The following is a 13,803-nucleotide window of genomic DNA, read 5'->3' as shown; positions in this document are numbered from 1 at the left end:
TAGCAGCATGGTAGACTGTGTTATTTCCGATCTCCCTTTATACAAGGAAATAATAAATTTTGACATCTTAAACGACCACGAGGATGACTCTGATCATAGGCCTTTACTTATAACTCTCAACTTTGTCATGCATAGAGATCCCATAGAAAATAATCCTTATAGCCAAAAGAACTTAATATTTGATAGAAATAAAAACGATCTCTTTTTAAAAGTGTTAAAAACTAATTTGTTTCATTTATCTAGTATAGACAACATAGAAGACCTCTATCATAATTTTACTACAACCCTCTCATATTCTATTAACAAGTTCTCAATTGAAGTTTCAAATATAAAAGAAATAGCGAAACCAATCCATGGTATGACAAAGATTGTAAAAGTGCAAGGAGAGCAATTAAGGAAGTTGTTGATGATTCTCTTAAAATGGACAAGATAAAAATATACAAAGCCCTAACTAAAAGAAAAAGAGGCAGTACATTAGTAAAAGACAAGAGAATCTCTTACACCTTTGTAAGGTAGCTCCTAAGAAATTTTGGAGGCAGATTCTGACTAGGAAAACTAAAGATAATAATAAAATTTCTTTACACGATTGGAATTCCTATCTTAAAAAGCTCTATGAATCTCCTAATGTCATGGATAACTTTGAAACCCTGCCCACAACGAAAGAAGTTTTCTCTCTAGAAGACATTGATTTTGGGGTTAAGCGCCTGGCTAATGGGAAAGCTAAGGACATTGAAGGTTACCAAGTGGAAATATTAAAAATTGGAGGCCTTGTCCTCATCCCCCACATCCACAAGCTTTTCAATCAAGCAGTCAAGCAAGGGTTCCCTAAGCTATGGACTGAGAGCCTCATTATCCTTATTTTTAAAAATGGGGATACAAATAACCCCTCTAATTATCAGACAATTATGATCAACCCTCTCTTAGCTAAGTTATATGGTAGTATTTTGGAAAATAAGTTGAGCATATGGCTTGAAAGTGAAGGTAAGCGAGCTAAAGGCCAAGCGTGTTTTAGAAGACATCACTCAACAATAGACCACCTTGTTATGCTTAGGATCATTGTGGAGGAATGTCATAATGATAAATCCAATCTCTTTTGTTGCTTTGTGGACTTTAGAAAGGTTTTCGATATGGTTCCAAGAAACAACCTTTGAAATAGATTAGAAGAGCTAAAGGTTCCTTTCGAGTTGAGAGCTGCCGCTATTAGGTTATACGAGAATGTAATTGCCAAGCTAAAGAGCAATGAGTGGTGGTCGAAAGATATTAAGTGTAATATCGGAGTTAAACAAGGTTGCCCCCTCTCCCCTACCCTGTTTGGCATTTACATTGACAAGCTCGAAGGTTATTTATAGGAAGCAAGATGTGCTGGCACGATCTTAGCTGGGATAGTCGTCATCTTTCTTCTCTATGCTGACGATATTGTTCTCCTCGCAAGGTGTCCATATAATCTTGATAAACAACTTAGGCTTCTTAAGGATTTCTACTCTACCATGAGTATGATTGTTACCACTGAAAAACAAATTATTGATTATAATAACATATAGTTATATATGATACATTGATGTCAACTTCACATTACAAGATAATTTCACAATATATAAGTGGCTCGTTAGGCTTCTTTATCATTGAATTTTTTTGGTAGTTTGGTTTATTAAAAGTATTTTGATATATTGTTTTAATAATTTAGAATATATATAAAATGATTCGTCTATTTATAAATTTTATTATTATTAAGAAAATGAAATTAATCATATATTAATTAAAATCTTAAAAAAATAATAATCTTTTTTATTTAAATTTAATTTATATATATAATAAATATTTTTTACAATTATATAATAATTATTTATAATATTAATAATATTATAATATCTTTATTTATATACATTCAACTTATATATATATAATGTATTTAATTCATAATCGATATTTTTTACAATTATATAATAATTATTTATAATATCTTTATCTATGATACATTAATTAATATCAATTTTGTTCATAATTTTATTTTTTAGTGTTTATAATTTTACTTTTCTAGTGTTTATAATTCTCATAATGATTAAGTTTTTTATCAATAAATTAAAAGTTTTGAATAGTTCAAATTTATAATAAATTAAGGTAGGGACATTATTATAAATTATGTGATTAAGATCTCAAAAAGCTTTAAAATTCAAAATGCTTATACCTAGGTGTTTCTTTTCCCAGCAACCTGAAAGAGGCACCGTTTTTGGCTGGTAAGTCTATGGGTGAGTTGCTTGCTTACCGGACGAATCTGAATCTACTTTGTCGTTATTTTAAGCTCCATCTTTTCTGCTATTAACCTGGCCGGAAGAGCTGCTCGGTGCAATTTCGTAAAAGCGTACCCCCTGGTGTTTGTTTTCCGTTTTCTTTTGAGCAGGGCCAAAGTGAGGGCTTGGATGGACGGTGGGAAAACATAAGATGAGAAGATGATAACTTGACGGCTAAGTTTCAAAAGATCTTTATAGCTCGTTAGGTATAAGTAAATGGTATTTTGAAAAATATTTTATTAATTATTTTTTATTTTTTATTTTTTATTTGTTTAAGTAAATATTATTTTGAAAAAAGATTTTATTAATTAAATTACATTTAATTTTTTTTTATCATTATTTATTATTTTATGTGATAATGTTTTAGATTATGATATTGAAATTAGAATTAAAATTTAAAATTATATAATAAGATAATATATCATATTTTTAATTAAAATTAATTTTTTTTTATAAACATTTATTTTAAAAATTGAATTTAAATATCTATTAATATATTATTTTAAAGATTGAAATAATAAAGTAGTTTATTTTATTTAGTTATTTTATTCAAATTGTTACAATAAGTTAGTTAGTTTAAGGTAGTCAATTGTTACAATAACTTATTTAATTTCACCGTGAGTATATTTTTATATTTAGTATTGGTGTCATATAAGTTAGTTAGTTTAATGTAGTCAACTGTTACAATTAGTTTAAGGTAGTCAATTGTTACAATAACTTATTTAGTTTCACGTGAGTATATTTTTATATTTAGTATTGGTGTCATATAAGTTAGTTTAATGTAGTCAATTGTTATAGTTAGTTTCAGGTAGTCAATTGTTACAATAAATTATTTAGTTTCACGTGAGTATATTTTTATATTTAGTATTGGTGTCATATAAGTTAGTTAGTTTAATGTAGTCAATTGTTACAGTGAGTTTAAGGTAGTCAATTGTTACAATAACTTATTTAGTTTCACGTGAGTATATTTTTATATTTAGTATTGGTGTCATATAAGTTAGTTAGTTTAATGTAGTCAATTGTTACAGTTAGTTTAAGGTAGTCAATAGTTACAATAACTTATTTAGTTTCACGTGAGTACATTTTTATATTTTTGGTATTGGTGTCATATTAGTTAGTTAGTTTAATGTAGTCAATTGTTACAATAACTTATTTTAGTTTCATGTGAGTACATTTTTATATTTGGTATTGGTGTCATTCAAGCATTTGAGGTAAGATAGTTGTTTTTTAAATTCTATTTTTATTTTTAAAGATTATAATTGTATTAGTTTTTAAGTTTATGTAATTGAAGTGTTTTTATTGAAGAAAGAAGATTCACAAATTTGAGTATTGTTGTCGAAATTTCAGAGTCGTCAATCACGTCCCTTGTCAAGATACAACAAAGGGACAAAAAGACGTCCCTTGTCAAGATACAACAAAGGGACAAAAAGTAAGGGCATAATAATTAGTTAAGTAACTAAGAATAACATAGATCCACAAATGTGAGTATTATTATCAAAGTTTGGGAGCCACCAACTAAGTCCATTGTCAAGATATGAGAAAGAACCAAGAGTAGGGGCTCAATAACTCGTTAAGAAGCCACCAAGAATAACATAGCCCAAAATTATAGAGTTGACTTGAAATAAAATGTTAATATGAAACTTCAAATATTCCAATTATTAAGAGTATTCTATTAATATATAAAATTAACACTTAAGAGTATTGAATTAATTGAATTAATTAATATTTATATATAATTAATATAATTTATTATACAATTAATACATTTATATAATAAGTATGATTAATGTTATTAACGAAATATATCAACCAATAATGTATGTGTTCACTAATTGTTTCACATTAGATGCCACTAGATATTTAACGATGACTTAATATCTATGCATATTATTATGTCATGTGTGTGTGTGTGTCAATTGGGGTTATCCTAGGTAGTTGGGAGGAAGGAATGAAATCTTCTCCACCCAAGTTCAATTAATATAACTAACATGATGAATGTTGATAATATTGATAATATAGATATGTTCCTCATATGGAATATACAATGTTGTGCCTGTGATATATCTTGAAGAATTATAAAATAAAGACCTTGGAGAATTTTCTTTCATGTATTATGAGTTATTGACAGGTTCAAAGATATAAACACGTAAGATATATAAAAGTGGGTCATTTGAATACAAAAATTGAAGAGTAAATGGTGTGCAAATCCAAGGACGATTAGAGGAAACACATATTATGGTACATGATTCCACAGAATGTGAGAGGCCTCACCCTATCGCAAGTTAACATGCGGGGAGGGGGGTTGGGGGGGGTGTGTGATCCAGTTTTGATAGTTTTAACCAAACCTCATATCAACATGATCGGTGGCTGAGATTAAAAGTGCAAGCCCCGCATCATTTTAAAAACCATGAATGGGGGGGGGGTTCGTTTACCACTAGTGGTTTTGACGAGCTAGCCCATTCCTCCTACTGACAAGTGAGCCTACCAAGAAAACATGCCATCTTGACTCTTATTACCTACATATGACTCATTATGCCATAGAGTGAATTGATGTGGTTCTCCGCGTCGACTCATTTTTAAAACTGATTGTGCCAAGAGTTTATGAGGAAAAAGGGTTCACGATGAACACATAAGAAATAAAGATTCTTTTTTAGAGCCCACAATGTACGCCATCTCAGATCATCGTCCCTATTCACTGTTGTCCAAATAATTCTTCAACCCATAATATCCATTCACTAGTTGGATAACTCCATCCCTTGTATCAATGTTATAAATTGTTCACCTATGGCCCAAAACAGCCATCATCTCCCAAAGAAACCATTAATTATGAAATCCTTCCTCTGTTAGATATAGAATAAGATATTTTTGACACTTGTTGCCATTTTGACCTCCTAGCTATCCATGAAAAAATTATGCACCATAAAAGTCAATTAAATGATCAATTTAGGATTCTCTAGTTAGGGTTATATGTTGTAATCATTCCCATGATTTATAATTTCCCCAAAATTGTTAGCTAGTGTGGTTTTGTCTACATCCCTCAGGAAGATTTTGTGGTCTCAAGCAAAGGCTAAATTGTAATTCAAGTCAAACTTTACCTAATTAGTAACACTTTGTGTTTTCCTAATGTTGCAAATATTCATGGATTTATAGATGAAACCCTAGTTCAAACTTCTAGGTATTTATCCCAAATAGATAAATATAATTTCTTTAAAGTTGTTTTTCCTATTGAAGCTAGAATTCCTCAGTCCAAAGTAGCCTATCCTTCGTCTATATTTTCTGAATGCAAATTGAACCTTGGATATTATCTTGACTGTGCCTGGAGAAGATAATAATGAGAAAGTATATGAAAATTCCCTAGGTTTCCTAAAATTGATGATGCAACGTGAAGTAGTGCTTGAAATTCCTACATATCTAGCAAAATCAAATCAATTTTCATTTCCAAACATTTTAAGTCATCAAGAATTTTATGTTCCTTTCTCTTCTGGTATGCCTAATCTTATATTGTCATGTTACTAAGTTTACTCGTATGGACCTCAATCTCTTGGAGTCTCAGAACCAACCATTCTTTTTTTCTCTGGACAAAACCTATCAGAAAGAGACCTCAAAATCATGGCTTCTCTGAGTACTTATCTTCTTTCAAGTCTGTAGTATTCACCATTTTAAAAATTTAATCCCCATCTAGAATTATACCATAAGCCAAAGAGTATTTGTAGCCGAGTCTAGATACTACGTTGGGATACTAGCTTGTGTTTGAGAGTTACAAAAAAATAAGGTTGTATGGTTCTAAAGTCCCTCCTTATCAATTGCTAATATTTTTACCTACCATGAGTATTTTGCTTTGGAATTTATAAGGCAAAGGTTGCATGTGGATTAAATCCATTTTAAGTCTAGACACAAGGAACACTGTTTAAGCTAAATAAATAATTGGGAACTTTTATTTTTAACACCAGACAAACATTGGAGTAGGTTGAAAACCTATTAAGGTAACTAAATTTTAATAAGGGAAGTGTTTGGTGTTATGATCCTCACTATGTAGTTTCAAATAGAAGAGTCAAAATTGGCTCATCTTCATACACTCATGACAATAAACTATGTTACCCAACACTTTGTGGGTGATATCCTGTTAAAATTGGCAACCAGGGCAAAACTTCATGTGGGTCATCTTATTCATGGATGATAATATTTTTATTAGATTCCTCTCGTCGAGAGGTGTAGGATTGATATATAGATCATCCAATTCCGATAAGTATTCATGGAGATATGAATTTATTTTGATTATGGAATTATTATCAAGCTGACCTAAAACTCATGTAGGCTCAGAAGCCCAACAGTCGCATCTATTCACCCACCAACATTGTGTATAAATATAAGAGGACTTTTCCTCATTTAGACTCACTCATCTCATCACATCTCTCTCTCTCTCTACTGCGCAGATATGAGTCTCTTCTCTACTGCGCTGAAATGGGTCTCTCTCTCTCTCACACATGTGAAGCCGGAAACTGTTGAATTTGAAGTTGCAACTGCAGAAGTAAAGATTGACTTGCGTGGCATAGAAGATCTCCTCTTTGGAACTGCATTGTAATTTCATCTGAACCTCCTTTGAAAGCCGCAACTTTTGGTGGTGGAATGAAGTCAATCCGACGAACGGTTTGCAAGATATCGACTGCCCTAGTTTGAAGTCGGAAACTGCTGAAACTGAAGCTGCAACTGCAGAAGTAAAGATTGACTTGCGTGGCCTAGAAGATCTCCTCATCTGAACTGCGCTGTAGGTTCATTTGAACCTCCCCTAGAAGCCGAAACTTTTGGTGGTGGAATGAAGTCAATCCGACGGTCAGTTTGTGAGATATCGTCTGCCCTAGTTTGATAATGAAGCCGCTAATACTGATGCTGCTGATCTAGGGTTTGCTACTGCTGATATGAATCAGATTTATTGTACTATTTCTCTCTGCTGAATTATTGAAGATAAAAGAAGATTTGATCAAAGGGTTTCCCCACACATTGTGGGGTTTGTCCCTGGCTAGTCGCCACATCTTGTGTCTCTTGTCTTGGTTTGTTTTTTGTTGATCGTTTAATGTTCTATCTGCACTTTACTTTATGTACATGTGATTGCTAATCAGTGGAATATAATAAGAAAAAGAAATAAACTGTTATAAGCATAGAACATACCATAACTTAACATGGTATCGGAGCTGAGGTGAAGACAAAGCCCGAGCAAGAGCAAGAGCAATCATTGAAGAGAAGATTGGCAAGGCTATCCTAAAAAAACTATGGGGTCTTCAACACTCTTTCCTGCCAAAGAAAAGCTCCGTGAGAAAGCTGACTATCACGGATAGAAGATGTCTATTGATCTAACCCTTGAAGATCAAGGAGTGCTGGACCATGTAAGAGGCAATATTGTTGAGCCTTCATCAAATGCATCTGCTGCTGCCTGGAACAAATGGAAAAATGGAGAAGTCAAAACAAAGAAGATCATTCGAGACTCTATCAACAAGCGCTTGGTGGCCTACATTTCTGATCTAGACACCTCCAAGGAAATCTACGACAGACTAGTGAGTTTATTTAAAGTTAATGATGCAAATCAAGTTTTGTTTCTTAGAAATAAGTTGAGGGAAATCAAGAAGGGTAAAGATGAAAGTATGCAAGCATACTTCTTAAGAATCATCGAGATCAAGAACGATCTCATATCTATTGGGGAAACCATTACTGACAGAGAAATGGAACTCACAACTCTCGGAGGATTACCATATGAATGGTATGTGTTCAGGACTACTCTTCTGAACAATAATGTAATTCCTAGTTTCGAGGAATTAATGGCTAGATGCATTCAAGAACAAACAAGGGTAGAAGAGCAGGAAATGCCCTTGCCTAAAGGTCCTCCTACTGCTTTTTCTTCTCATGCTAAGAAAAGAAATAATTCTGGGTCTAAATCAAAAATAAAGGCTGGATTTAAGGGTGGAAGAAAAGGGCGATGTTTCATTTGCAATAAAGCAGGTCACTATGCAAGGGAATGCCCTGATAGAAAGGACTCTCATCGTGACGATGATCAAAATCCCTCTCATGGTAATCGAAGGAATGGAAAATTCAACAACAAAGGAAAAAGGAATGCGGGAAATCAAGGAAGAGGGCAACCATTCAAGAAGGCTAGAAATTCCAGGTATGAATGTAACACTGTTGACGATAAGCAGGATGAATATTATCTACCAGCTGCTCTATTACCTCCGCTCCTTCGGACTCAATGGGAATTTGGCTCATTGATAGTGGTGCCTCAAGACACTTCACTGGTTACAAAGAAGTACTCTATAATCTGGTAGAGAAAGAAACTAACCTGGAAATTGTCCTTGGAGATGACATGAAATACCCAGTGAAAGGTGTAGGCAATGTTTCTCTTAAACTGAATCAAGGTAATACGATTCACTTACAAGATGTATTATATGTACCTGATCTCAAAAAGAACCTGGTGTCCATCTCGGCAATGGAAGACAAAGGCTACAAGGTAACCTTAAGCAATGGCAAGGTATGTATATGGAAATGCCTTTACTCTTGGGTTTAGTGTTGATTCATCATATCAAGTCGATGGAAGTCCGCTAGGTGTCATGTCTTGTGACACAACTCTTCAGTCCGAACTTTGGCATCAGAGGTTTGCCCCCCTTCATTACAAAGCTCTACTTGGTGTAAAACAAATGGTGACAGGGATGCCCGAATTCCAAGCAGAGAAAGAAGGTGTATGTCCAGGATGTGTCGAAGGAAAGCTCAAAAGGGGACCGTTCCCCTCAAGCCAAAGCAAGACCTCCGATGTATTACAGTTGGTTCACTCAGGCATATCTAAGGCTAGCATTAAGAGGGAGACTACTACACCACATACTCTTGAGCAGAATGGTGTGGCAGGAAGGAAGAACCACACGATGATGGAAGTTGTCTGGGCCATGCTACATGATCAAAGACTTCCAAAGTTTCTATGGGCTGAAACTACAATCACCATCGTATATGTACAAAATTGATGCCCTCATCAAGGATTGGGTTCCTAGACTCCTGAAGAAAAATTCACCGGTAAGAAACCTGATGTTTCTCATTTTAAATTTTTTGGAAGCCCTGTATACTTTCATGTGCCGAAAGAGAAAAGAAATAAATTGGGAGCATCTAGAAAGAAGGGAATTTTCGTGGGCTATGGTGAAAATACTAAAGGCTATAGAATCTATGTAGCCGGTCAAAGGGAAGTCATAATTAGTCATGATGTCACCTTTGACGAAGATATGGCTCTCAGCAAGGTGATCAATCTTCCGACTTTGAGGAGCTCTCAAGAAGCCGACACCAGGGAACCGAAAGAAAAGGATGATGAATCAATGCCTGATGTAGAAGAACCCATGGATCCGATTGATCCTCCTCCATATGAGCCTTCCTCTTCTAGGAAGAGGCCTTCATGGCTTAAGGGGTTACTTGATGATGCTGAAGGACATGCTGCACCCCGAGGAACCTTTCGTGAAAGTAAGAAACCTAATAGGTATCAAGGATACCTGACCATCATGAGCACGATCATACAAAATGAGCCTTCGTCATTCTCAGATGTTGTCAAGCATCAAGTATGGAAGGATGCTATGACCGAAGAATATGAGTTTATCATACAGAATGATGTTTGGGAAGTAGTTCCCAGACCCAAGGACAAGACTGTTGTTACTTCCAAATGGCTTTACAAGATAAAGCATGCAGCAGATGGAAGCACGGAAAAGTATAAGTCTCGTTTTGTTGCTCGAGGTTTCTCCCAAAAGGGAGGTATAGACTATGATGAGATATTTGCACCTGTTCCCAGATATACGACCATCCGCTCGATCATAGCCCTTGCCGCTTCACAAGGATGGAACCTACATCAGATGGATGTCAAGACTGCGTTCATGCATGGCTCGATCAAAGAAGAGGTCTACATGGAGCAACCCGAAGGATTTGAGATTTATGATCGAAAATCTCATGTATGCAGGTTGAAGAAAGCTCTCTATGGGCTGAAGCAAGCACCCCGAGCATGGTATGAGAGGATCAATAGCTACTTGATGAAGTTGGGATTCACTAGGAGTGAAGCTGATCCTAACCTTTACTTTAAGGTTGAAGATGACAAGCCTCTCATACTAGTATTGTATGTGGATGACCTCTTTCTAACAGGTGCAAACCCTCTCATTCACAAATGTTAGAGGGAGATGGATTTTGAATTTGAAATGAAGGACCAAGGACTTGAAGTGTGGCAGAAGCCAAGGGAAATTTTCCTATCTCAAGGAAAATATGTGGTAAATATATTGGAAAGATTCGGTATGATGGACTGCAAGCCTGTGACTACCTCAAGGATCTTAACTTTTAGAAGTTATATGGTAGTGATGTCGGACCAGACTTGGGAAATGCCTCTGAGTTTCAAAAACTCATTCGCATTGATGTTCTTGGTGAACCTCCGTCCGGACATATGTTTTGCAGTTAGCATTGTGAGCTCATATTTGGTTGAGCCTCACTGGATTGATGCCAAGAATCTTCTGAGATGTCTTTAGGAAACAATCTCTCATGGATTAAGATACACTGCCGGAGATGTGAGACTACTTGGATATACTGATGTTGATTGGGCATGCAGTGTGGTGGACCGTAAGAGAACTTCTGGGTACTGTTTCACCTTGGGATCTTCTTCGATATCCTGGATGAGCAGGAAGCAGAAGTCGGTAGCTTTGAGCACTGCCGAAGCAGGATATATTGTTGCTAGCATAACCTCGTGTGAGGCAGTCTGGTTGCGAAAGCTCTTCAGTGAGCTGTTTGGATTTACATTGGATACCACTGTGATTCTCTGTAACAACCAGAGGTGGGATTCGATTATTGAGGAATCCCGTATTCGTCAATTGCTCTAGCAGATAGACATCATCTGGGATATGGTAAGTTGATGAGCAAGGAAGCTCCATCACATTAAGATGATGTACAGGTTGATACACCTTGTCAAAGCCTCGAGGAAAGACATATCTGTGATTTTCCAAAACGACTTGGGGTCGGCAAGAAACCTTTGTACAAGGGTCCTACATGTTGCATACATTGAGCTCTGGGAGCTCTAAGGGCTTGCAGTTCCTACTGGAGCAACATATGACCACAGGGTGACTCACCCTCCCATGGTGGTGCACACTAGAACAAGATGATTCGCTCTCTTGTGGGACAGGATGATTCGCTCTCTTGTGGAACAGGATGATTCGCTCTCTTGTGTAGCAGGATGATTAGTTCTCCTGTGAGGCCTGGATTGATGTGTTCTCCATGGCAGCCTGGATTGATGTGTTCTCCACGGCGATTGTAGCAGGATTGATGTGTTCTCCTGTGAGGCCTGGATTGATGTGTTCTCCATGGAAATTGTAGTAGGATTGATGTGTTCTCCTGTGAGGCCTGGATTGATGTGTTCTCCATGGCAATTGTAGCAGGATTGATGTGTTCTCCTGTGAGGATAGGATTGATTAGTTCTCTTGTCGAGGCATCCTACCCATGCAGTCTGGGACTCATGGGAAGTACCTCTCATCTGATCAATGAGCAGGGAAATGAAGTTAGGGACCATAGTAGCACCGATGGATGCATCATTGTAACTACCATACTCCCTACGCTAGGATGACCTCCATTGATCTGGGATCAATGATACTGGTCTGGGACTAGTGGTAGGAGTTGTACCATACTATGACGCTGACTTCGGGTCAGTTGAGACTGGTCTGGGATCAGTGGTACATACTCTGAGACTAACTTTGAGTCAGTGGAGGATGATATTGGTCTGGGACCATTGGAGTTGTACTCACTATGACGCTGACTTTGGGTTGGTTGAGACTGGTTTGGGATCAGTGGTACATACTCTGAGACTGACTTTGAGTCAATATGATACATCCTCGATCATTTATTCTTCTTCATAATTCGGACAAAAGCAGAGCAGAACAGAACAATGCAAGAGCAGAGCAGAACAGAGCAAAACAGTACAGATCAGTGCAGGCAGAACAAGACAAAGCAGAACAGGCAGAATAGAGCAGAGCAGGGCAAGGGTCAGGCTGTACAGGGCAGTGCATTTGATGGATGAATAGTAACGATTGATAGACAGATTGTAGATGAAGTTCTCCATGGTTGAGAGGGAGTTTTAAAATTGGCAACCAGGGCAAAACTTCATGTGGGTCATCTTATTCATGGCTGATAATATTTTTATTAGATTCCTCTCGTCGAGAGGTGTAGGATTGATATAAAGATCATCCAATTCCGATAAGTATTCATGGAGATATGAATTTCTTTGGAACTGCACTGTAGGTTCATCTGAACCTCCTTTGAAAGCCGCAACTTTTGGTGGTGGAATGAAGTCAATCCGACAAACGGTTTGCAAGATATCGACTGCCCTAGTTTGAAGCCGAAAACTGCTGAAACTGAAGCTGCAATTGCAGAAGTAAAGATTGACTTGCGTGGCCTAGAAGATCTCCTCACCTGAACTGCGCTGTAGGTTCATCTGAACCTCCTCTGGAAGCTGAAACTTTTGGTGGTGGAATGAAGTCAATCTAACGGTCGGTTTGTGAGATATCGTTTGCCCTTGTTTGATAATGAAGCCGCTAATACTGATGCTGCTGATCTAGGGTTTGCTACTGCTGATATGAATCAGATTTATTGTATTATTTCTCTCTGCTGAATTATTGAAGATAAAAGAATATTTGATCAAAGGGTTTCCCCACACATTGTGGGGTTTGTCCCTGGCTAGCCGCCACATCTTGTGTCTCTTGTCTTGGCTTGTTTTCTGTCGATCGTTTAATGTTCTATCTGCACTTTACTTTATGTACATGTGATTGCTAATCGGTGGAATATAATAAGAAAAATAAGTAAACTGTTATAAGCATAGAACATACCATAACTTAACATATCCCTAGGGGAAAAAATTTCTCCAAGATGGTCCTCAGCGGACAGCCAACAACCCCTTGCAGACACCAACTAGGTCGTTGTGCCATTTCTCTGCCACTTGAGCCAACTATGTGGTGCCTCACCCATATGTCATGATCGTATGTTTGAAGGTGGCCCCCCCGAAGCTAAAGGTATTCCTTGTCATTTGGTAATTGAATATTGAATTTACTTATCATTGAAACTTTTGGGCATGGATTAAAGGGGGGATTCAGTAGAAAGAGAGGGCTAGGTTAGTGCTTCTGTCACCTAGAAATCTTTTGGATGTTACCCTTGGACCTTATTCTTGTGGGATATCCCTTATTGACCATTGGGTTTTAGGGTGGTACTACATGGGAAACCCCAATTTTGGTTGCGTGGTCCCACTTCCACATCTACATATATCACTACCCTTTCATTTATTATGACCTCATTCATCATGTTTCCCACCTGGATCCACATCTCTCCAATGGGTCCACATAGGGTTAGCCTCCCCTTCCCCTTGCCCACACCTTGGGTCAGGCTTGGAATGATGCTTCGAAGGTTGATGTAGCTGAAAAGAAAAGGTAAAACCATAATTGGCCACATTCAACAGGAAAATGTTCCACAAGATGCAAAAGATGGT

This window comes from Pinus tabuliformis, chromosome Q (assembly GCF_031772625.1).
Source record: "Pinus tabuliformis cultivar Carrire ecotype Pingquan chromosome Q, CPIR1, whole genome shotgun sequence".
NCBI lineage: Eukaryota > Viridiplantae > Streptophyta > Pinopsida > Pinales > Pinaceae > Pinus > Pinus tabuliformis.
This window is presented reverse-complemented; position numbering follows the sequence as displayed.